Genomic DNA, 25,723 nt, shown 5'->3' with positions numbered 1-25,723 from the left:
CCTACCCTTATTATAGGAACATATAACAAAGTTTTGATAAGTGTCATTTTCTTCAGAGACCAAATTAAAATCTGATATCATAGACATCTTTGCTAATTTTTAAGTTATATGCTCTCATCCATTGCTTAGAACTTCTTCTGAAAACCTATGCTCTTTTTCTGAAGACATAACAATCATACATTATCTCTACTTACGTATTTTATGCTTAACACATTAAAGGGATATAATTTTGTGCCTTTCATTAGACTCATTCTACATGACTATAAATCTGAAATTAATTCTGCTATTTTATTCAGTTTGGACAAATACAACATAACCGTGACTCTACACATTACTTTTCAGTCTGTTACTGTAATTCCTTTTAGATATCACCTTTATTTTTTCTGCATCCACATATAAAAGGAAGAGGAATTGGTTAGTTGAGAAAAAAAAAAAAAAAGATTAAAATAGTGTTTAGTAAAAATGTTTTTGGTTTGGAGCCAGTGATGCCGTTATGTTCTAGAAAGGTCTTATAATGCAGACAAATATATTGGAGTAAGGCTTTCTGCTATGTCACATGGGCTTAGCCATTTGACTTCAGACCTCCTCCATCAGAGATTCTCCTGTTTCTTCATGTTAATCTGGAACTCTAGAATGTTGATCTAGGGCTGGGAATCCTAAAGTTGAGTTTTAACATGAATCAAAGATTCACATGGAGGAAGAAGTAATGCCAAACTTCGTGTAAGTCCTGACAACCGGTGTTGGTGATGTTGAAATTAGTGGTTAAGAGTACCATGCTTGCTTTTCATTGACTAATGAATAGCATGTATTATTTGACTTGTTTTTAAAATGTTTATGTATAAAAACTCTACTCATTCTGATCCCTGAAGTTTCTTTTTTCTTTTTTTTTTTCTTTTTTTTTTTTTTTTTTCCTAACAGGTGCAGAAAACACCTGTGTATTTCCAACAGAGAGGATTAAAAGCAACTTCCCATCCAAAAAACTTAAATATATGGAAATATTAAGACAGAAAAAGAGGAAAAAGATACCTGGTTACTCTGGAGTAATCAGACAAAAGAGGAGCCATAGACAAAGGATCATAAGAGTTCTATGGTTATGAAAAAAAGCAGAACAACAATAGCAAACATATAAAAGAATCTCAGCTTATATCAGCTAGAAACAAACCTAGATTACAAGATTTTTTTTTCCCTCATAGCTTCTCAAATGTGAGAATTACAGGACTCCCCAGTTGTCCGTATATTATTTATCAGCTTAATTATTTTCATTTACCTATTCACTTTTGGGGGTTCATTTTTTTTCAAATGTAAAATATATATATACACATATATATATTTCTTTCTCTTTATATGTGTGTTCTCTGTGCCCTTGTCTCATAAACACACAAAGGATCTACCTAAGTGGAAATACTGTTCACAGTTCTGCAGTGATTATACCAGGGCATCTTTCCTTCTGCCCCTATTTATCTGTCATCTTTGTGTTTTATTGTTTTGTAACGAGAATGTGTTTTGTCACATTCATGAATTGCAGATCAGTTTCTTACGAACAGGCAGGACTGATAGCAGTAGTTTTTCTTCTCAGCAGTCTATAATTCTACTTCTTTCTCATTGTTTGTCATTTATGTTTCTGCCTTATCTGTTTCTTTCTCCCCATAGATGGGGAAAGCTGCCTGGAATACTAGTTGGCAATTACATTCTGCAGATGATTTCTGTAAATTGGTCTACTTTTCAAACACTTAAAAGCAAATTTATTGTAGCTGAGAGGAGATCAACTTAAGAAAAGGAAGAAGAAAAGTATGTCTCATTTGCATGGTTGAATATACAGGCTCCAGATTAGACAGCATAAATACTATTTATATATATGCTAGATAATGTTCACCAGCTTTGTTCCTGAAAAGTATTTTTAACACTCCTATTCTTTCAATGCATATTCTTTTAGAAAATATATATATATTTAAATCTAGTTGTTGTCTGCGTGTTTGATATGCACTTAGTAATCTCATTTTTCCTCAAATTTAGCCTCAATATGATAATATATGTCAAGTACAACTTTTAGAAATATTCAACTTAATTTAGTCATTGATAAATCTGAGAAAGGTTAGGCAAAAGTGAGCACTTCAGGAAATCTTATTATTTGGAATGCTACCCTGTGTTTCATCCTAAAGAAACAAAAGTGTTGCGTTACAAACTAATATAATCATCACTTTACAGATCACTGAAATGTAGCCACAGATGAGTGGAGTAAAATTAGGAGGGGGAAAAAAAAATGTATCTAACTGAAATGATAGTGATATTTTCAACAATCACTGTGACCAATGACCAGTGTTGGATACTTTGGATCTTTTGAGGGTAAAATTAAGAATTCTGTTTTAAGTCCATTGAAAAGCTGGAAACTCATCAACATAATGCATTAAAGATCCACATTCTTTTATCTTTAGAAATTGCTAGAACTGCTTCTTGGGTTTCAAAATGGCAACGTCATTTTTCCCTTTGGTCAGAAGACTCATCTCTCATCCCTCTTGAGCAAGCCTCCCTCCTAGCTAGGAGAAGAACTGATCCCTCAGCTGTACTGACAGTGCTCAAGGATCAGGCTCCACAATGCTCATCAGCTTTCATGACTGATCCATGGCAAAGATGACAGTCTGTCAGAATAGAAAGACTTTGATGGTCATCAAAACTAAAGTGCTCATAATGTCAATGCCTTGGTTTGCAGATATTGCTGTTAGGTGTTGTTGTATCTTGCACAGGTTTCCTGCCTGCTTAGACACCAGTTGCTGTGAGGCAGCATATATTTCAGGAAGACTGGAAATGGCACAGAGGTAAATCTGTAGTAGTTTAACCAATGCAGAGCGCCATGGTGCCACAATTTAAACTCTTTCTGCAACCTGTCTGAAAAAGAGTTGAGCTCTTGATTGAGACATAAACAGACGACGTGTGAAAGAGAATTTACTTACAGAGTAGGAAGATTACACCCAGGGGAGATAAAAGACTTCTGAACGTGGTTTTGTGTCAATAACTCTATCTATCTTCCTGACTTCTTACCTTACAAATGCAAAAATGCCCAAGATCTCCATCCCTGATGAATACAGGAGTGAAGCAGTAAATGAGCATATTCATAGCAAGACTAAAATGGAAAATTAAAAAACCTATGGGACGTAAAAGAAGAAAAAGATGAAGGACGTATTACTTGGTTAACAGATATTAAATTAGCAGGAAATTTGAATTCCCCAACACATTGATCTTTGATCAGTGTCTTTATAACACTAAATCTTACACAAGATAATAAGTATTTGATTTACACAATGCTCTCTGGTCAAGTAACATTTTCTGAATATGTGAGACATTATCTTTCAGAATTTGAGTCACAATAAATACTCCTGCATTTTTGATTTTCTCTAAATGCAAAGTCTTTATTACATATTTATTTTATTATTTTATTTTATGTTATTTTTTAAATTTAAGCAGTGAGACAATTGCTAGTAGAAAAAACAGAGTTGAGAGAAATGCTGTAATTCACTTCTCTCTGGTCATAGTGCAGGTTAGCAGCAAATTTGAAAAAAGACTGTTCTCCAAAGCCCATGCCTTTGCTCTTCTTTCACCCTGTCTACTCAGACTGCTTGTATATTATGATGACAAGCACACCAGGTACTGACATACTGTAACATACATATTTGTTATTTCAAATGTAACTATTCTCCCCTTTTAGAATTAAAATTTTGTAACATTCAGATATATTTTCTACATAAAATATCTAAAATAATTGTGAGACCATTATAGAAAACATACTTATAGAAATTCTAAGCAACTTAAATAAGCAGGTATTCAGCTATTGTTAATAACAGTAGTCAACTGAAATAAATGTAAATATGTATCAGAGGAATTACTGTTTGACATTTAAATTCTAAATCAGGAAAAGGACTAGGGAACCCTTTATTTCTAAAACTATCATGACACTCAATTTTCCTTAATATCTGAGACTATCAAAAAGTTTTTCAATATATACTATTTTGTTTGGAGAAAAATATATTAAATTACTTAAAATGAACAATATCATATTCCTATAGCGTAAAATTTTTAAATTTTAAAACTTTTCCTTAGTTCAGCCTTTTTTTATGGTGTATTCTGAATTTGATGGATTTTCTCAGTTGAGTAAGCCATTGCTCATATATATTGTCCTAAATAACTTACTAAAGTTGACAGACTTTTTCACCTCACTGCTTAGCTAATGACAAGATTGCTAAAGACAAAGTTAAAAATCATTGAGTCAAGTGCAAATCTCTAAGAGATTATTCTGGCAGTCTTCCTCCATTGTACAAACTAACAATTTCTGTGACTTATCTCTCTCTTAATCAGTAATTTATTTATCCATTTTAGTCCCCTTTTCCAAAGTCATCTTCATCTCTTTTAGGATCCTTGGCTGTAGATATTTTTCAATGCCTTTTCAAAATCAAGGTGCACAGTATTGTCCTGATTGCTCTAGTCAGGAGGTTTGCTGACTACTTCAGAGAACTGTATATTTGTGAGAAGTGGCATCCACTTGCTAAGCCACGTCGCTCTTCCCTAATAGTTCATATTTATTCAGGTGCACATTAATTCAAATGTTCAGAGAGTTTCAGCTAGTTAACTGCAGTTACAACTGCAGACATTGAACTACTGGTCAGTCTTTGGATTCCCCTAGATACAGCATTCTGAAATAATGGTGCCACACTGGCCACGTGTCGGTCCTCTGCCTCTACACTGTGTCTGAGGGAGAGACCTGCTTCATCCTCAAGTCCCCCTGGAGTCCAAAGGGAAAATACCAATCAGTTGTGCAGATTTTTTACTATTCATTTTACCTATTGCTTCAATAACTTCTTCTTTTGCTGATGGTTGGACATATCCTACTATGTGTCCCCAGGAGGAAAAAAAAAAAGTTCAGCTCAAAAATACCTTAATTTACACATGTTGAGCAGGGATATAAATGACTAACCTTTCTTCCCTGCTATGGCTTCCTTTCCTCTGTATGTTCTTTTCATGCCTTGATTCATTTTATATTATTATTATTATTATTATTATTATTATTATTATTATTATTATTATTATTATTATTATTTATATCTGCACCTTGTTTTGCAAACTCTTTCTTTGGTGCTGCCATTTTGTGTTTTTACATATAACCAACGTATTAGTGATTATTATTCTTTCTAATATCCATATTTCAACATAACTTAAGGTTTTTAATGAATTGCCGTGTCTAATGATACCCCCTAGCTAACTGAATTTTCTCAAGTCTTTGATGACAGGTTGTATTCCTTTACTTGGCGAAGCCATATGGTGGTATTAGATACTCACTTTGCCACTGGGAATGATTAATCTCTTTAACCTTTTTCTAACAACTTTTCTCATTTATATGTGATTTCTATTCTTAAAATCAATCAGCAGTAGACCTTTTGATTTAGTAGCTTCAGGATTTTGGAATCTAAGTGTCTTATGTTTATTCCTTATGCAGTGACTTGTAATGACATCATTTGAACCAATTTCTTCACATTGGCCTGGGCCAAACCTTTAAGAGTCTAGATATTTAATCCTAGAATCATCAACAGATGTGATGTTTATCTAGACTATGAGGGAACAGAAGCTTCACATTATTCTTGTGTCTTTTCTACTTCCTTTCAGATTTCAAACTCTCCTTTAGTATTGTGATGCCACTGTCATCATCTTAGTCAGTTGAAGTAATATAATCCCAATAGTTTTTGTTTGTTTGTTTGCTTTGTTTTGCTTTGTTTCCTGATTGTGGTGGTTTTACCCTGACAGCCAAATAAACTCCACGACACTGCTCCCTCACTCCCTTTCCTCAAAATACAATGAAAATGGCCTCAAGAGTTGAGATGACAGGGAGATTGCTCACCAGTTACTACCATGGGGAAAACAAACTCAGTGTAGGGAGAATAATATAATTTATTGCCTGTTGCTAGCAAACTAAGTAAGGAAGAAACTAAAAGAAAACAACAACAACAACAATAACAAAACCCTTCCCCCAATACATCCTGCCCCCGAGCAGCACAGGAGAACAGGAAATGGGGCCTGCGGCCAGTCCCTAATGCTTCATCTCCGCCACTCCTTCACAGTCACTCTCTGCCCCCACACCATGTGGGGTCCCTCCCATGGGATGCCATCCTTCCTGAACTGATCCTGCAGGGGCTGCCCACAGGCAGCAGCTCTTCAAGAACTGTTCCCACATGGCTCCGTACCACAGGGTCCATCCATCAGGAGCAAACTGCTCCAGCACGGGTCCCCCACGGGTGGCAGCTCCCCCCAGACCCCCTGCTCCTGCGTGGGCTCCTCTCCACAGGCTGCAGCTCCAACCTGGGGCCTGCTCCTGCGGAGGCTCTCCATGGGCCACAGCCTCCTCCAGGCCACATCCACCTGCTCCACCGGGGGCTCCTCCACAGGCTGCAGTGTGGAGATCTGCTCCATGTGGGACCCATGGGCTGCAGGGGGACAGCTTGCTCCACCAGGGGCCTCTCCACAGGCTGCAGGGGAACTTCTGCTCTGTGTCTGGAGCACCTTCTGCCCTCCTTCTGACTGATATTTAGGCTGCTTCTCACACCTTTCTCCCAGCTGGTGTGGCACAGCAGTTTGTTGTTGTTGCTGTTTTTTTCTTTTTTCTTTTTCCCTTTTCTTCAATCTGCTTTCCCAGAGGCCCAACCAGCATCTCTCCCTGACTAGGCCATGGCCAGCAGCAGGTCCCTTTTGGAGCCGGCTGGAGCTGGCTCTGAACTGACATGGAGCAGCTGCTGGGCTTTGATCACCAAGTGTCCAAGAGTTGATGCATTGGAGAAGAGTCTGCTTCACATTTTAAGTTTTAATGTTTAACATAGCAGTTAGGCAAGGATCCAGAAAATAATCATGCTAAACTTAAAACCTATTAAGCATTCAGTTCTTGAATATGGACAATCACAGTTATCTTCTTGAGCAAGGATTCATGTGACTACCAGCAGCTATTAAAGTTTAGCTTAGTAAAGCTGTTGTAGATTAACTTGTCTTTCAGTTGTCTTGTCTATGCCATTTAGATGAGGTCTAACCAAACACCATTGGTAAAAAACCTTTTAATGTTAGCCAGCTACAGATTAAAAGGCATTATTTTATCTACTACTTTCTGACAACTGCAAAGGTGTTTGGCACTTCCTGAACAACAAATTGATTTATTAAGAATAATAAAAAAACTATCCAACAACCAAACTGAAGAAAACTATCCATGAAAAAACTGTAAGTATCATTTTTTCTCAAACAAGTGCAAGACAATGACATGCAAGTGCCAGAGGTAAAAAACAGTCCCAGAATTAAAAAAAAAAAAAATAAATAAATAAAGAGAGAGATGTAGAAGTGTACTGCATCTTTTCTGCAACTCCGCTCTGCTTAAGCTCACACTGAACCAGAACAAGAGGAAATTATCAATCATCCAGAGGGAAGATAATAAAATGGGATCACGTTGTTGTTGGCTAATGTGTTCATCATGTAGTCATCTTGTCCCCAACTCTTTCCCTAAACTGTTGCTTCTGAGAGGATAATCAGCATTGTGAGAGATGCTGTCATTATACAGGGAAAAGCTTCTATTTGAGCCCTGATAAATGCCATTTATGTCTATCAACAGAATGTATAAACTTAGTCAGTCATTGTGAATTCAGTCCAAAATAGATTCAAATAAATCTCCACTAAAGTTGAGAATACGATAATGGATTCCTTGTACTCAGGTTCTACTGTGTCCCAGGGATTTCTTTAAAACAGAAATAATAGATCTTAGCATCAGTTAGGATATATGGCTGAAGTATACTAAAATTCTCATTTCTAGTTCTGAAAATAAACAAAGGAATTGAAATTTTGAAATTTATTTCAGTTCTGATCATTATATTGAAGCTGGTAAGCCTAAGTTTATGACAAAATAAAATTGGGGCATGATATTAAAAGACCTTAGATCATTATGAGCTGCTTAGTTTACTCCAAATCCAACAGTCTATTAACATATATCAGGATCTAAATGTTCGTTATAATGGCAGAACTCTTCCCAGTTTACTCTAGGACCTCATGACTCATCCGGTCCCTGTACTTCACGCAGACATACTGTAAGGAGTCCAGTGGAGGACCACCAAGGACCTGGGACATCTCTCCTATGAGGAAAGGCTGAGAGAGCTGGGGCTGTTCAGTCTGGAGAAGAGAAAGCTCAGGTGGGATCTCCTTCATGTATATAAATACGTGAAGAGAGGATGCAAAGAGGATGGAGTCAGGCTCTTTGTGGTGGTGCCCAGTGCCGGGACAGGAGGCAATGGGCACAAACTGGAACATAGGAACTTCTCTCTGAACACCATGAAACACTTCTGTCCTGTGCAGGTGATAGAGCACTGTCGCAAGTTGTTGTCCTGGTTTCAGCTAGGATAGAGTTAATTGTCCTCCTAGTAGCTGGTATGGTGCTGTGTTTGGGATTTAGGATGAGAATAATGTTGATAACACACTGATGTTTTAATTGTTGCAGAGCAGTGCTTACTCTAAGCCAAGGACTTTTCAGCTTCTCACACTGCCCTGCCAGTGGGCAGGCTGGGGGTGCAGCAGGAGCTGGGAGGGGACACAGCCAGGACACCTGACCCAAACTGGCCAAAGCGGTATACCGTATCATCTGACGTCATGCTGAGCAATTAATATGGGGTGGCTGGCCGGGGTGGGGGGACCAGCTGCTTGGGGATAGGCTGGGCATCAGTCAGTGGGTGAAGAGCAAGTGTATTTTGCATCATTTGATTTGTACACATTATTATTAGTAGTACTATTATTATTATTATTTTCCTTTCTTTTCTATCCTAGTAAACTGTCTTTATTTCAGCCCACAGGCTATCATTTTTTTCTGATTCTCTCCCCCATCCCAGAGAGGGAGTGGAGGAGTGTGAACGAATGGCTCTGTGGTGCTTAGCTGCCGGACAGGTTAAACCACAGCAGTTGTCCAGAGACATTGTGCAGTCTTCCTCCGTAGAGGTCTTCGAAAGCTGTCTGGACACATCCCTGCTCTAGGTGTGCCTGCTTGAGCAGGGGGGTTCAACCAGATGACCTCCAGAGGTCCTTTCCAACCTTAACCATTCTGTGATTCTGTGATTCTCATCTTCCTATTTTCATAGTATGCATGTTTCAATACCTTTTCCAAAGGGTGGGCTTTTAAATGCAGAGAGATACAAGATATAACCATTTCAAGCTTTCTTACTTAAAATTATTCTGATGTTACTTTTCTCTTTCTTAAATAAATCTGTATTTCAATTGCTTTGCTTGATTATTTTTTTTCAGGTATTTTCAAACCATTCCAATAATCCTTACATTTTTTATTTTATTTTTATTTTTTTCTCCACACAGTTGAAGGTAACATGACCACGCATACTCTAGGAAACTCTTCCAGATACATTTTTAAGTAAATATTATTCAGATCTGCATGTTAGTACTTGTTTTCTCTAATCCAAAAGAAGTCACAATCACTTCATTAGTCTGAAAACACATTCTGACATTCTCATTTGGATGACACTGAAGGTTTCTGGCTTAATGAACGATTCAGTAATGCGCAAGACGTTATTCATAGGCTTTCTTCAGTTATTTAAATAAATTTACCACACCTGGTAAATCACTGTTTTCCCTTAATTTAGTCAGATAAAATTGTGCTTATTTCTGAGGTTTCCTTTTGTGGCAAAAAAAAAATAAATGTTTATTTTGCTGTTACATGTAACTCCATCTCTTCTTTAATAACAAAAGGACTAAAACCAGCCTAGAAGCACAAAACAGAAACAAACACTCTTGGAATAAGGAGTGTCTTGTTTTTGTGCATTTTTGCAGGAATTGTCCCCAGTGGCTTAAGCCTTGGCCTGGCCTTCCATTACAACCAAAATAGTTTAGTTTCCTAATTTAGGTCTCTGCAAAGCTTTCAGCAGCCCCACCTCCCTTAACTTTGTGCAGTGTGAAGTACAGTACTGACAACATCTGCTATCTTCCTTTCAAAGAGTTAATAAATTTATAGGTGCTGCACAGTGAATGCTTTTCTTTTTCACTCTTCCAGCTGTGCTTTTCTTCATTCACTGGTTTCAGATGAATAGTCTTTCAGCTCTTCTTTCTGTGAAGTTTACAGGGAATTTACAATTCCCAAAGAGCAACTGCTAGAACAATATCAGATATACTATTACAATCCTTTTTGCTTTCTTCCTGACTTTTAAGGTGTACATTTTGTATCTGAGTTATCTTCTTATTATTATTATTATTTTGATTTCACCACTTGATGCTGATTGCTTCAGGATCCAGTGGGAATCAAGCTACTTTGTGTGGGATGAACTCCCTGGCAGTTTTTCTGACTTTGTTCTTAAAGTGGAGAAAATAAGAGAGAGATGGGGCATTGTGTTGACATGCACAGACTCTCTGGAGTTGCATGAATTCACTGTGCCTCAGCAGAGAGCTGCAAACTCCCATCAACAAATGGTTAAAACCACATGTGTATACTCTGGGCTATAATTAGAAGAATAATGCAGAATTGCTGCATTTCATGTCATCTACACAGGCAATTCAATGCTTGCTATTATTTCTTGATATTTGATCACAAACAGATAGTTTTTAGGGGAATAATGCACAAGATTTTGATGGGAGTGGCTGTGAAAATAGAAAATAACTGCAGAGACAGGATTTTTTTTTTTTAAATCATTTATTTTTCCTCCCCTCTTCCTCTGAAGTAACAGATCTTGGCCATTTATGAAGCCATGGAACCCCAGAAGAGACAGCACCATATTAAGATGACATTTAGCAAATGCTATGGCCCTAGTTATGCTATTCTTGATCTTGTGCTGCCATGGAGGGAATTTGAATCCGGTGGACATGAACATGAGTAGAGCCACACCATTCAGTGACATATAAATTTAATTTTAATAAATAAGGTCTAGAAGATGTTTAATAATTTCTGTTCAAAGATCTCTATTCTACAGCGCCCTCAGACTTCTCACTCACAATACTCAGGGCTCTCCAGTTCAACTGTGACCTGTACCACAGATCTGTGGAAATATGACAGTATTCTAACTTATCAACATGTCCAAGTCTTTGCTGGTAGCCTGACCCCAAAGTGTAGCTGTTCCACCTTTGACTCAGTCTTCTTCACAGTGTCAGACTTCTATGTACAGCATTCCTTTTGTCCCCTTGCTCCCCAGCTCCTCTCCAAGGGGAGATTGTTTTCACTATGTATTGCTTTCTAAATTAGGTTAGGTGAGGCTGATTTTTTTTTTTTTTTTTAATTTCCCTACATGGAAAACCAGTTAGCATTTTTTATTTTTAACCTGGATTTCTACCACAGTGTGGTCTCCTCCCCCTAACAGGTTACAAGGGTGTGAAGTTGCCAACAGTAATACTGAAATTTATCTGTCCTTTTTTGTTTTCCAATGTATACTGGATTAATCTATTCAGTTAGAGCTGTGTATATGTCAGATCTCATGTATCAGAGCAGTACTTTCAGGTAAGCTTTACGACATGACACATACTCTGAGGAATTTTAATTGCTGGGTTTGGAGTAAATAGGGAATTTTCTTCCAGCTCAGACTGGCTTAGAAACTGGGCTTTTTATTTATTTATTTATTTTATTTTTTTCATGTTCCTCTGCAGCATTGAGCAGAAGTTGTTGCCTGAGATCAGCATCTTAACCTATAATTTTCAAAATGCTTCCTTTCATTGTTGGAACATCACACAAGAGTGTCCTCTTATTTTTCCTTATGCTTTCCGCAAGTCTGGAGCTAACACAGAGTCTAGAAATGTCTTTTGTTTGGGACATGATTGTATACACTGCTTAGACTACGGAAAAAAATGGAAATTTTGCATATGTTTGAAAAACGTTTAGCTTAAAGGATCCCCAAAAGCCAGAGGACATGGGGCAGAAAGTTGCTGGAACCCTGGGATAGGAAAGTGTAACTCACAAAATCATACTAAACCCTAAGTATGCTTGTTTGCTTATCCAACTGAAAATAGTTAATTGAAAAAAAAGAGCGGGGGGAGCTTTTGCAGAGATGAGATGACAACTCCTCTGACAGTAACGTATGGCAAATAACCCTGGTAAAAATCAATATGGTCAGGCTATTAAACCCCAAGACACTTTTCTTATTTAAATATATATTTTTTTTATTATTGAAGCCTTCTCCCTTGACTATGCTGTCGCTTAAAATATCATTGTAATATGGGAAAAATATGGTTTTTCTATACCATTGATTTTGCTCTGCATGAGTATAAATGGTGTCACCAGATGGAAGGCAGATCAATAGGTCAGAACTTACTGATGATATAAAAATTCCTCCAGGTTTCAAGATAAATACATCAAGTCTTTCAACTGCGGCTATAAAAAACTGCCCATTTTCTTTTTACAAGTTGTCTTAAAGAACTAGAAAACAGTTACTTACCTGGCAGTCTATTTTGCTATGGCAGTTTTATTGTCTTCTTTCTGGCATGCGATGGAAAGGGCATATATTTTCAGCATGGAATGGTTTAAGATATGAAAACACTAAGCTCTCAACAGCCTTTCATCAAAAAGAAAATCTCCCCTCCAAGGTCTTTTAAGAGAAACAAAACATTGAGATGCCATTTAAGCAAATGGATGCATACAAGCAATGGATATAATTTTAAATAAATAAATAAATAAACAAGCGGTCATGAAATATTGCTCCACCTCAGGTCTGACATCTCCTCTCTTATTTGCACTCAGTAGTAGTCTCATTCAAAAAGTCTATCTGAACTGAGTAAGTTGTTGTGAGATGCAAGAATACGTATAATTCCTCTGTAATCAGGCACGCCAACGTAATGACATTTTAAAGTCTGGTTTCAGATGTCAGTTCAACTGAGCTATATTGTATCATTTGTAGATTTTGCCCAGAGAGGATCATAATAAGGCTTCTTCACTGATGTAAAATAACTGTTCAATATTCTGGTTTGCTGGTCGTTATGCGAGAGACTAACACACTACACGGTGATACAGACAGAACATTTTACAGGGGTATGGTTGCAATGCCAATATACCAGGTTCTTTGAGAGAAGGTAGAGAATTTGGTTTTGAATCTAACAGACATGCTCCAGGACTAAAAAGAATGAAAAACAGCAACAACAGCAAAAAACATAAAATCAATACTTAAGAATAGTTGATGCTATTTTAAGCAAATGGAGAACTTGATTAACTAAAATATTAAAATATTTCTTTTCTTTTTTTTTTTTTTTTTTCTTTCCACTAATGTCCTCACAGCTCAGTTGTTCTATGCTTGACAATTGCAAGACAAAAGAAAACAGATCGTAAACCTCAGGCATGTACACCTTCTACTGCTGACAGTAGGAGTCTCTTGATAAACATAAAGAAGAACACGACCTGGTGCTTTTGTAGGTTATGGGTATGCCTACTGAAAAATATGAGATTGAAAACTCAATAATCATTAATCAGTATTTAATCAAAAACATATAGTTCAGGATTAAGACACAGTAATGCAAACTCTAATGTCTGGGGACCCAAATTGTAATGTTCATGACAGTGATGCATCAACTCAGTTTATATTTGAACTTCCAGTAGAGGTTTCTGTTCCTTTACAAGAACACTAGACAAATCCATATTTGGGTGAGCTGTCTCAGGGCTTTCTTCTCTCATAGCAAATAATTAAACCAAGCTAAGTATATGGAATTTTACAGAAAGGTGACTCACTCTGTTGAATGCTGCATACATTATAACCTTGATAATGCCACTGGAATGGGTTATTTTTACAGGAAAATGTTCTTTTGAGTCTATATAAGTGCCAATCTGTTTACTGAAAATAACAATTGGAATGCAGCAAAGATGAATTTTAAAAATTGAAGTCATTGAAGTAAGCCACTTCAGACTATGAATAAATTAATTTGAGGAGTGTAGTTTATTTTAATGACTTTTTGTATTCTATTAAATGACCAGAAAGGCTTCAGCTTTCCTGATGTACTTCAGAATCAAGTATTTGCTTGATTCTCAAAAGACCACATCATGAAATAATTTCAAGTGACTTGTCTTATGAGAGCTTTCCTGCAAGAGTTCAGTTCTTTTGGGTTGAACTGTACCTATACAGCTTATAAGGCCTCATTGTGTTCCCAGCTGAGTAAACTGGAGTTGTGTACCAACAGATCTCAGTGAAGACAGCCCTAAGTGAATATTGAGATTTTTGCTTTGTCTTGCCCTTCGTTTTCTTCCAGTGACTGTCAGTTTGTAGCATATATTTAACAATAATAATTGGTAAACAGCCATTAGGTATGAGTGACATGCAGCAATTTTACCCGTAGTCAGACAAGAATAACAGTTACAACCATTATATATCTTCAAACAGCCTTAGGAATATAGTACTGCAATTATGGGAGCTTTCTTGTGAGCAACTCTGAAGGTCTACTGGGTGTTATAATAATGTGAGTTTATTTTTATCCTGGTTTCCTAAGAAGAAAGGTTGTATGCAATCATGTTGTCTATGTTCATTTATCTATTTTCTTCACGTGATTGTTGAAGATTAATTTAATACATAATTACAATATCATAGGGATTGTTGTGATTTGAGATGATCATAAAGGAGTTAGAGAAGTGGTTGTAAACCATTACCGATTAACTATACCACCAACCGTAATCTAGTAAAGCTGTGTTTGGTATTGACCAGTGTGAAATATAAAGAAAAAAAAAAAGAGTCTGGAAAAACTGGCATGTGATAAAAGCACCTTTGGTCCTGAAGAGTCAGTTTACAAACTTTCATCTTCAGAATTCTGCCTACAATTTAATTACAAGTACTCTCCAAGCATGGAAACATCACCACTTTCTACGAAAAACTTAGTCCCAGTGCCATTTCATGGCAAGGAATTATTCCGGTGAATTACACACAGTAGTGCCAGATTAACTGCACCTTTTTGGTCTCCCAAAATAAATGATAAAGGAATTTACCATTTTCTGACTTCTCTTCTCTCCTTTTTTCTGGTATCCATTGTTGTGTTTGAAACTGATACATTTTTACTCTTCATAAACGTATGGAGATATAATTGAGTGATTCACACTGTCTCTTTCTGAGTCTACTCTGTATATGTTGTTTCCCTTTGTAAGTAAGAAGACCATAACTGAACACTGTACTGCAGCTGAGCTGTGTATTGAAGTATTAATTCCTTTGTACCTGGAAACATTATCATCCCAAGGCAAATACTTCATAATCTCTTGTCTTTATTGTGCTCCTTTGAGAAACTTTACAACATATTCTACTACTGCAGAACCAAAAGCTTTTTAATTGTTAGTGATATTACTCTTTCTTGATTATATTCAGTTCTAAATCATTAATTAACTCCACTGGATTCTTTAACATCTAGCTTGAAAAGTTGTGCATTTTCACAGATACAAAATATTATAATTGTTTAACATTTCTTTTCTTTCTTTTACATTGAATTTATGCACCTGCTTATTTGATAATTAGAGCTAATTATGCAAATTAAATCTCGCAAAATTACATTCAGTCAACATTACATTTAGGGGCAAGATGGCACAATGGATAACAGTGCAGCTGTATCTGGGTACCTACAGCAAGTTGCAAGGCTTCAGAAGTATGATTTTCACCCTGCAGTGAAGCACAGTGGGCAAAAGAAGGCATCACAGTACTTCATTGATAGCGTGTACCAACTGAAATTCATTGCCTTTGTAGCCTTTACTCCTGTTCAGCTGTACCTTGATGGGAGCAATGGGTGCACCCTGAGGTCCTGTTCTGGCATGCATAGTTGCTTGCTTTGAAGTATAAGGATGTGGTGCGAGCTCTTATGTCTCCTACTGTGATTAATCACAATTCAATTATTTGAGTTCATATTGATAAAAATTGAGCTAAGTTTCCATAGCAACCATAATGATCAAAAAATTGTTACGTGGTATACAAACACTGTTCAGTTTGTCAACTTCAAATGCAGTGAAGCCAGCTGAAGAACATTGGGATCAGTGGTTTACATTCACTAATTTAGAATTGGATCCATCTCACTGACTTTTACTTAAGCACCAAGATTAACCTTGTATTTGAGACTACCTTTACATCTCATGAGGAAAGGCAGAAACCTCCAAAGAATGATATATTTCTGTCTGAAATAGCTTACATTTTATATCTTAAGTTAATCAATAAACATCCTTTTTTTTTTTTTTTTTTTAAACTCCCATCCACTCATCCCCTTTGGCCAATAAATGATGCCTTCCATTCTTCTATTTATTCCCCTGTGTTTGGAATTATGTTCTGAGATCCGTGGCTGATAGCAAGCAAAGAAATATCAGTTTTCTCATCTAATCAATTACCAGAAAGAAAAAAGCAGAGAAATAAAGTAAGAAAGAGGGTAATTGCTATATTTGAGGTCAAAGCAACACAGGATCCCAGTGTGATCCTATGAGAGTAATCATCCAACATGTTAAGGAAATGTATTAACATATTAACATATCTTACATAACTATCAAAAATCAATTTTTTAAGATACGATCTTCATCAGCTCTCTCAATTTCAGTTCTTCATGCAAGTGGCTTAGACTGGAGGAAGGTGTCAAAGACATTGTGACTTTATCTAATTCAAGAAGCAACCTGTCCTAGTTAATTGTCCTTTTCAGCCTGTCCTAGTTAAAATATTTAGAAAACTACATTTATTTATTTTTTATTATTATTTTTTTAACACAAATACGGACAAGAGAAATGACATTTACAATTTCATGTAGAGTTCCCCATCTTTTTGTCTCAATTGAAATGCATAAGCTTTTATCAACAACAACAAAAAAATGTTTACACAAGTACAGACTTTTTGTTACCAAAGTTGTGCTCTGATCCTTAGCAACTTTTATTTGTTTTAAATATAAAGATCTCTTTAAAACATCTGGCACCTTCTGGCACTTTTTCCTTCTAAATGCCTGTGGATGGTCAAGTTGAAAACTTGTGAATTAAGATGAAGTTAGTATTAAACTTACTTACACTTTTCTCTATATTTTCAATAGTTATATTTAAAACCAATAAAAGATATGAAGTTTCTTGAATTCATTTGAAAAATTGAAGGTTTTAAAAAAGTAATTATCTCAATTTTTGAAAGAATTATTATTCCCATTGCTATCCTCTCCTTCCTAAGTTATTTCAGAAATGTGTAGTGCAAGCATTTTTCTGTTGGCAAAACAAGGGATGTTTCAGGCTTCTTAGCACAGAATTTGTGAGTTCCAAGATGTTAGCTAGTGTTGCCATTTTGGAGTTAGGGCTTCATAAGCATATATGCTCTGAATTAAATTGGTTTATCAAAGAGGAAAAAGAAAAAAAAAATGTGCAAACTTACAGATTAACATATTTTATCATGAAAATTTGCATCAATAAATTTAGAATTCAAAAGAGATGACAAAAGAGATGATCTCTAAAGAGATTAGAACAGATAAATTGTGAAAATTTTGAATAAATCAATTCAGTATATACATGTGGAAAAAAGTTTTATTCTACTTGTCTGATACATTTGAAAATCTATTGACAGCAGGTTTGAAAAAATCTATTGACAATACTGGAAAAGAATGGGAATGCTAATTGGCAACAGCATGCTGTGTGAAAAGTTGAGACACATTTTTCCCTAAAGTAACATTTTTTTCTGACTCATTATTTCATCTGACACAGAGAAAATACTCCCCAGTTATCCTAATATTCTCTTGTTAGTATTCTGCTAGAAAACCTCTAGGAGAAGTTCATCTGGAATAATGTCTTTACTCTAATGGGGCACATTGATGCTTTAAGTTTTTCTAAATTATCCTAATTGGAGCTGAAACCCAAGGTATGATTAACTTCTGGAGACTATTTACTTGTGGGAAAATAACAAATAAAGCAAACATTCAGCAGTAAATAAAAAATCTTGAAATTCTACAATTCTACTTACAAGCAAACCCCAGTGAAGAGCTGAATACTATGTTATGCTCACTTCAGTGAAAGGCAAATTACAAGACTCCCTAGAATTTTACTGGAACTCTTGATATAAATCATGCATTTCCATGTAAGACATACACACTTTTTTTTTTTTTTTTTAATAATAATCCTTGTTAATCTGCTGATGGCATATCTTTGCCTTGCTAAATGATATCTATTTGAAAGACTGATATATATCTATATTTGATCTGGATAGGCTGGACCGATGGGCTGAGGTCAACTGTATGAAGTTCAACAAGGCCAAGTGCCGGGTCCTGCACCTGGGGCGCAACAACCCCAAGCAGTGCTACAGGCTGGGAGATGAGTGGTTGGAAAGCTGAGTGGCCGAGAAGGACCTGGGAATACTGGTTGATAGGCAGCTGAATATGAGCCAGCAGTGTGCTCAGGTGGCCAAGAAGGCCAACAGCATCCTGGCTTGTATAAGAAGTAGCGTGGCCAGCAGGTCTAGGGAGGTGATTGTCCCCCTGTACTCAGCTCTGGTGAGGCCGCACCTCGAGTACTGTGTTCAGTTTTGGGCCCCTCGCTACAAGAAGGACATGGAGGTGCTCGAGAGAGTCCAGAGAAGGGAACAAAGCTGGTGTGGGGTCTGGAGAACAAGTCTTACAAGGAGCAGCTGAGGGAGCTGGGGTTGTTTAGCCTGGAGAAGAGGAGGCTCAGGGGAGACCTCATCGCTCTCTCTATATGTACCTTAAAGGAGGCTGTAGAGAGGTGGGGGGTGGTCTATTCTCCCACGTGCCTTGTGGCAGGACAAGGGGGAATGGGCTCAAGTTGCACCAGGGGAGGTTTAGGTTGGATATTAGGAAGAAGTTCTTTACTGAAAGGGTTGTTAGGCATTGGAATGGGCTGCCCAGGGAAGTGGTTGAGTCACCATCCCTGGAGGTCTTTAAAAGACGTTTAGATGTAGTCCTTAATGATATGGTTTAGTGGAGGTCTTGTTAGTGTTAGGACAGAGGTTGGACTAGATGATCTTGGAGGTCTCTTCCAACCTAGATGATTCTGTGATTCTGTGATATTATGAGACAACATAAATTGGAACGAAAAGGGAAGAAGAAGATAAAACCATATTTTACAGTCTGGGACATATTTTATACTGGGACAACCAAAGAACATTGGAAAAAAATATTTTTACATGTATATGTGTTTTGTTTACCAGCACAAGTAGAAGAGTTAGCCCATCAGCCCTTGAAGAGTTCATGACATAAGTTTTTCCTTTGAGAAGATGACATAAATTTGTTTCTTAAAAATAGGCTAAGGGAAAAAAAATAAAAATAGACGATCCATTCCTCAGCAAGCAGCCAAACAAAACCAAACAAGAAATGATAAGTATAATTGAAGTTTTTATATATCTCCAAGCACTGATATGTAGGTATTTGGTACCTGTGTTCCAAGTAAAGAAAGTATTTACAAAGCAAATAGAGAAAAGTTTAATTTTTCTCGCATTGTAAAACAAGAAGGTTCTTGTTATGAGAAGCTCGAAACATGAGGAAGCATTGAAGCAGATTGATTACTACTATGAATGATTGCTTTCCAATTCAGGCAGCAATATTGAAAATACATAAAGGTCCCTTGGTCATGTAATTAGAATAGCATTTGTAAAGGTTTCATTGTTTGTAAATGGTAGAGGTAGCACAGTTGTTTTCATCGTGTTCTGCTCTATTACATCCTATTGTTCCAAAGAAACCCTGCTAAAATGTACAGTATAAATTTTAAGTGTCAATGTTAAAAAGGTAAATGTAAAAGAATAGATGCAAATAAATGATTTCACGTATTAATTAAATCACTGTAATCATCTTCTCCAATATACATAGCAAAGGTATCAACCTGTATTTGACAGAATTTTCTCCATATTATGTATACGCTGTGTACTTATGTGCTCATTCTACCAAATGTATTCTGTGAAGATAGATCCAGTACTATTTAAACTCTATTTTAGTATGTGTAGGGAGGGAAACAAAAAAGCCGTGCAGTGCGTAAGTGAATGTTGTTTATTTGAAGCACAGCTAACTTTGTAGGAAAATGTGTGCGATGTTAGCTAAAGTCAGTTTGTGTGGGCAGAAATTAAATAATTGCTCAGAGAATTATACCTTACTTCTGAAGTTAATTAATTAGGAGTGTGTTATCCAGATCATCATGAAACTGAATGAGACTGCTGAAAAATGAATATATTCATTTCATACTCAGGCAACCATAAAGGACTCTGTGGAAAAGGTACTTAGTGTCAGCACTGAAAAGCAGAGTATGATATCTAAGTAAAAATATTCCTCACTTCAGAAATCATGCCATGTCCCTGTCCCTGATACTGCTACCCTGAGAACAGATTATTGCATTTTACCTTCACCTGTTCACAAAATGTTTTCCTGTTTTGACATCTGGCCCTGGAGAAGGACAGCCACGCTCCACTGACTTCAGGCTAGACACCAGCTACATTAGTCCTGCTTGCATCTAACTATGTTACTTGCAATGCTTTCAGAGCAGTCAGATTAAAAGCAGCCCAGCTGCATTTCGCCATTACACTGGAAAAACACGCACAAAAATCTAATTTACCTTGATGTTTGCTTTCATTAGTGGACAGGTGAGACAATTCTTTTTAATCACTTGTCTCAACCATAGTTTACTGGAATGAACCATATATAATTTTTAGAATTTGTAAGCTTGTATTTTCAATACACTTCCATAATATTAGTTCTTGTTTGCTTTAACTTCATCTTCAAATTAAGGTATTTTAATACATTTTCACCTTCTAAGTTATCTTTTTTTTATGGTTTGTTACTGTATATCTTCTCTAGTGAACCAAACCAGCTTGACATTTGGAAAAACCCTTAACAGATTATCAAGAGAGAAATTTTCATGCTCATTTTAATATTTTTGTTAGGTAGAAGAGGAGGCTGCAAGGAATAAGAAATAAAAGATCTCATCTCAAATCTGTGGATCTGTCCAATGCATAGACTACTGTGAAATAGACTAGTGTTTTCAATAAAGCCTTCTTGAAAATAATGAATCGATAGTCTGAAACTCAGTGACATTGTTTAGAAACTTCTTTGTGAAGTCTGAAAATTTTTCATTGTGCTTGGATTGCAAACTACCAGAAACGATCTAGAAGACAGGTTTAAATAAGTAATATCAAGTAAATTTCCCATCTTCCCATTGTTGCTCTCTAGGAGCCAACCCAGTGTTAGTGTCTTCTTACCTGCAAAAGCGTGCCCATCTGAAACTGCTCTAAGGCCACGTGATAATACTTCTCCCCCATATTTTCTTCCAGGCTTTTAATCATGTATCTCTTACAGCCAGACTGGAAGTGTTCTGGGAAGCTGTGGGGAAGGTGCTGGTGCCATGAGGCCCAGGAGGGGTGCTGGCAAGTTCACACTAGGAGGCTTGATCTGTCCATCCTGGGCATTCTCTTGATAGTATGTGAAGGCAGTGGACCACCTAGGTTCACCTAAGGATAGAGGCAGGCTCAAAATATTTTCTGGGGTGAGAACAACGGTTCTGCTTTGCCCAGCTATGGTAATCAAGCACCAAGATGGCCTGGCTGGTCTACCTAGATAGCTCCAATAACATTCTCTGCTGATACTTTCTATTCCCTTTTTCCTCTCCTATTTTTTTTTCTTTTTACCACCCTATCCCCTAACAAATAAACAACCTTCCCCTAAATATCCCCCCCCCCCCCCCCCCCCCATAAGTCCTGTTTTTGGTACATCTGAACCTTAATTTGATAGTTCTGATACCGTTATACCTGATTTCAACACATATGGTATTGGTGATATGGCTTCCAAGATTTCCTAAGCGTCGGAAGATTTGGAAGATTCCTCTTCCCAAAAGCCCTCTGTACTCTCCTCTTGTGAAGTCTGACTGTTTCTTACATATCTGCACCTGAAACACCTGTGAAATCCACCCATCCCTTATAGCACTTCTGTAACTTTTATTGGGTTCTCATGCATCCATGTTATTACGTCCAGGAGTTTCTCAGGTCCAGTAGTTTTCCATGTCGCCTTCAACTAGCTTAACTCCAGGCCAAGACCTAGGCAGTCATCAGCCTGCAACCCCAGTGCAGTGGAGATAGCCTGAATGAAAAAAACAATCAGCAGAAGAGGATGCCTTTTAATAAACTAAAACATCAGTTTCAGAAAAAAAAATGCTTAAGAAGAATGTAAATGCCTGCTTCAACAAGTATGGCAATGTATTTTAGACCATAGTCTTGTTCCGAAGAATAAGTAAAAATCTCATTTGTACTACACTCATGAGAGCAATCCCCACTGACAGTATAAACAGCCTACAGAGGAATGATGTGGATGCCCTTGCTTACTGAAAAGAGAGGATAAAAGCAATGTGCTTCACTGCCTTTTTCATGATGCATCACTGTCTTCATGAATAATAGGTTATGTGATTTAGTAATTAAATATCTTTTACTACTTCCCACCTTATGTAATCACATTTACTTTTAGGACTATAGCACTCAGAAAGACCTCCTGACCCATCAGATCCACCCAGCTGTGATTACAGTGAGCCATTTAATAAATATCTCATCTAGAAAGGGACATACTGACATACACTGCATCACAAAGCACTTCAGTGCCTTAGAAATTAAGATCTTTAGTGTAAAATATCACAAAAAGAGAAGGGCAGGAACAATCAAGTGTATCAGCAATCCCCATGTAAGTAGAATGTCAGATAACTTTTTTTTAGGTGAATATGCTCTGATGAGCTTGGGAAACAGATGACGCACGATGATACAGAGGAGGTTAAAAATAACTTGGTCAACACAGCAGCAAAAAATACAACCACATCAGGATGATGAGCTTTTTCATCAATTTTGTATCCATAAAGGTGACTACACAAAAGTATAACAATCCTGTGGAAAATGATAGTATGTGCCCTAAAGTGCAGAAGTAAAATTGTGCAAGTATTTTTAACTTGCAATTTCTTTTTAAATTTATTGCATGATCTTTCTACTATTTCTTTTAGGTTTTACTTTTTCTTAAAAATGTTGAAGTTTTACTTTCTGTCAAAAAGCATTAGATTGATCAGTCCTCAGTAAGGATAACTTTATGAAGTTAAAAGGTTTTTTTAGAAATCCTAACCTCCAGGATTCTTGTAGGGAAACTAAACATTGCAATCATTATTTGACCGTATATTTGTATTTTCAAAAGAGATTCAGCAATTACTTATTTTCAGTGCTTTTGAAGTGCATATACAACTTGGACATAAGCTAAACAAATAAACTTTTTTTTTTTTACTTTTTTTAATTTTTATTTGAAGTAATAGTTATGTTGCTATTACACTTAAAGAACAGTTAGATTTAGATACAGTATGTCAGGCATGCAGTGGAGAGCATCACACACAAAAAAAGGGATATAATTTACTAACAAATAATAGAATAATAGAATCATAGAATCATTAAGGTTGGAAAAGACCTCAAAGATCATCTGGTCCAATCATCCCTCTACCACCAATGTCACCCACTAAACCATGCCCCTAAGCACCAGGTCCAACGGTTCCTTAAATACCCCCAGGGACGGTGACTCCACCACCTCCCTGGACAATCCATTCCAATGCCTGACTACTCTTTCTGAGAAGAAATGTCTCCTAATTTCCAACCTAAACGTCCCCTGGCGCAACTTGAGGCCATTCGCTCTAGTCCTGTCACCAGTTTTCTGTGAGAAGAGGCCAACACCCAGCTCCCCACACCTTCCTTTCAGGTAGTTGTAGAGAGCAGTAAGTTCTCCCCTGAGCCTCCTCTCCTCCAGGCTAAACAACCCCAGTTCCCTTAGCCGCTCCTCACAGGACTTGTGTTCCAGGCCCTTCACCAGCTTTGTAGCCCAATGCAGTCCCCCACTACCACAAGTTATGCAGTCGAGTTTCCTGCATTTGGGGAAATCGTGGGGCTCAGCACACCCGGAATGCAGGGGATGATCCTCACCCTAGGAAAACTACCTGTGTGATCATGGTGTCTCCCTGCCAGGTAAGTATTTACATACTTATTATAACTTATTATTATACTTATATTTATTATACTTTATATACATAGTATTTGTAGTATAATAATTCCTAATTTGTTTATAACTTACTAATACTCTATTCGGCTTTGGTGAGGCTGCACCTGGAGTACTGTCTCCAGTTTCTGTGTCTCCCAGCACAAGAGAGATATGGACATACTGGAAAGAGTCCAATGTAGGGCCACAAAGATGATCAAGTGTCTGGTGCATCTTTCCTGTGAGGAAAGGCTGAGAGAGCTGGGACTGTTCAGTCTGGAGAAGAGAAGGCTCGGGTGGGATCTCATCCATGTATATAAATACGTGAAGAGAGGATGCAAAGAGGATGGAGTCAGGCTCTTTATGGTGGTGCCCAGTGCTGGGACAGGAGGCAATGGGCACAGACTAGAACACAGGAGGTTCCTTCTAACATCAGGAAACACTTCTGTGCAGGTGACAGAGAACTGGCACAGTTGTTTTTGCACGTGATTTTGAAGACACTTTATTGCATGCACATATAAGTTAAGTTTTATAAAGCAGTTGCTTTGCTGTACATTGTAAAATTTATTATTATAATTACAACTTGTTAGTTTCAGGTATGTGTGTTAAAATAATGAAAAATCTTTCCAAACATTTATGCATATCAGATAATTTTGTATTACAAGAGAACTGTGATCCTCTAAGTGAATTCCTCGTAAGTTCCTAGAATACGTCAGTCACATATCTTTTGCAAAGTATCTTAAAAAGTAAAATAGAAGCATTCTACTGCACAATTATCCTCTCTGATCAAAAGGTCAGATGGATTGAAATATTTTCAAATCCACACACTCATAGTAGCTGTTTGATAAAGAAAAATCTGGCATCTGAAAGAAATCTTAGTTATGAATCTGAAGGTCAAGATCATTACATCTGATGTGGATCAATAAACATGTCAAACTTACCCATCTTGTTCAATCAAAGTCTTCCAAATATTTAGTAATGAAAACGTGAAAGCCACCAAGCATTATATTCAGAAGTGTCTGAACTCTCTAAATCATAATAGATATGTCATGGCCATGACAAAAGCTTAGAGAGCCACAGCTTGAACATGATACACTGAGAATAATGAATGCCAAGAGGCCTAATGAGAGATTATTTCAGTGTAATTATGATGGTAGTAAAAATTGGCAATTCTAACAAGGAATGATGAATTTTCACAAGGGTCAGAAATGGGATTATGATACTTTTCTGCACGTGTCTACTCTATCAAGGGTTAATTTACAATTCCCAGCACAAATTATTACGTACACTATAAACATTTAGATACCAAAGAACTGTTTAACTTTTTTTCATCTTTGAGATTTGCTTTTCAAGAACATTAGGTCGCAGATGTTTTAGGAAAATCTACTGCCTTACTTAGGGAAGGACCATACAGATATAGATTAGGTACATATCTATATAGATACATTACTTAATTCTTTTGAGAAATAAGATCTAAGCAAGAAAAAAAAAAACAAACATTTTTTTTGGTAACAGTCGAACTTCTACTGAGAAGAATTTTAAACAACTAAAAATATTCTGACATTTTTCTAAAAATGAGGCTAAATTTAAATTCATTTTTCTAAATGAGAAAAGATGAATTTTGAGGAGGAAACGGGGTTATATTTGATTTTTTTTTTTTTTGGCTACCTGTGTTTATTTGCAATTAATAGTTTGATCACAAAACGTAAGCATAAGACATTAAAGTAAAAAGAGAAATTAAACTGGAAAATTACACCTTGCTAGAGCATTTTTTTCTCTTTGATCAGATGAGACAATTTCATTTCAGTTA

At 36.8% G+C, this 25,723-nt stretch overlaps 1 non-coding gene across 1 annotated transcript; it reads right to left on the bottom strand.

The window, feature by feature from the left end:
* Positions 1-23,753: 23,753 nt before the first annotated feature.
* On the bottom strand, positions 23,754-23,911 carry LOC121066700. The gene has a single exon (XR_005817921.1). It is a non-coding gene; the product is annotated as a U1 spliceosomal RNA (small nuclear RNA).
* Between the last annotated feature and the right edge of the window lie 1,812 nt (positions 23,912-25,723).

Source organism: Cygnus olor, chromosome 2 (genome assembly GCF_009769625.2).
Source record: "Cygnus olor isolate bCygOlo1 chromosome 2, bCygOlo1.pri.v2, whole genome shotgun sequence".
NCBI lineage: Eukaryota > Metazoa > Chordata > Aves > Anseriformes > Anatidae > Cygnus > Cygnus olor.
The sequence above is the reverse complement of the archived record's forward strand: the minus strand, read 5'-3'. Positions and strand labels throughout refer to the sequence as shown.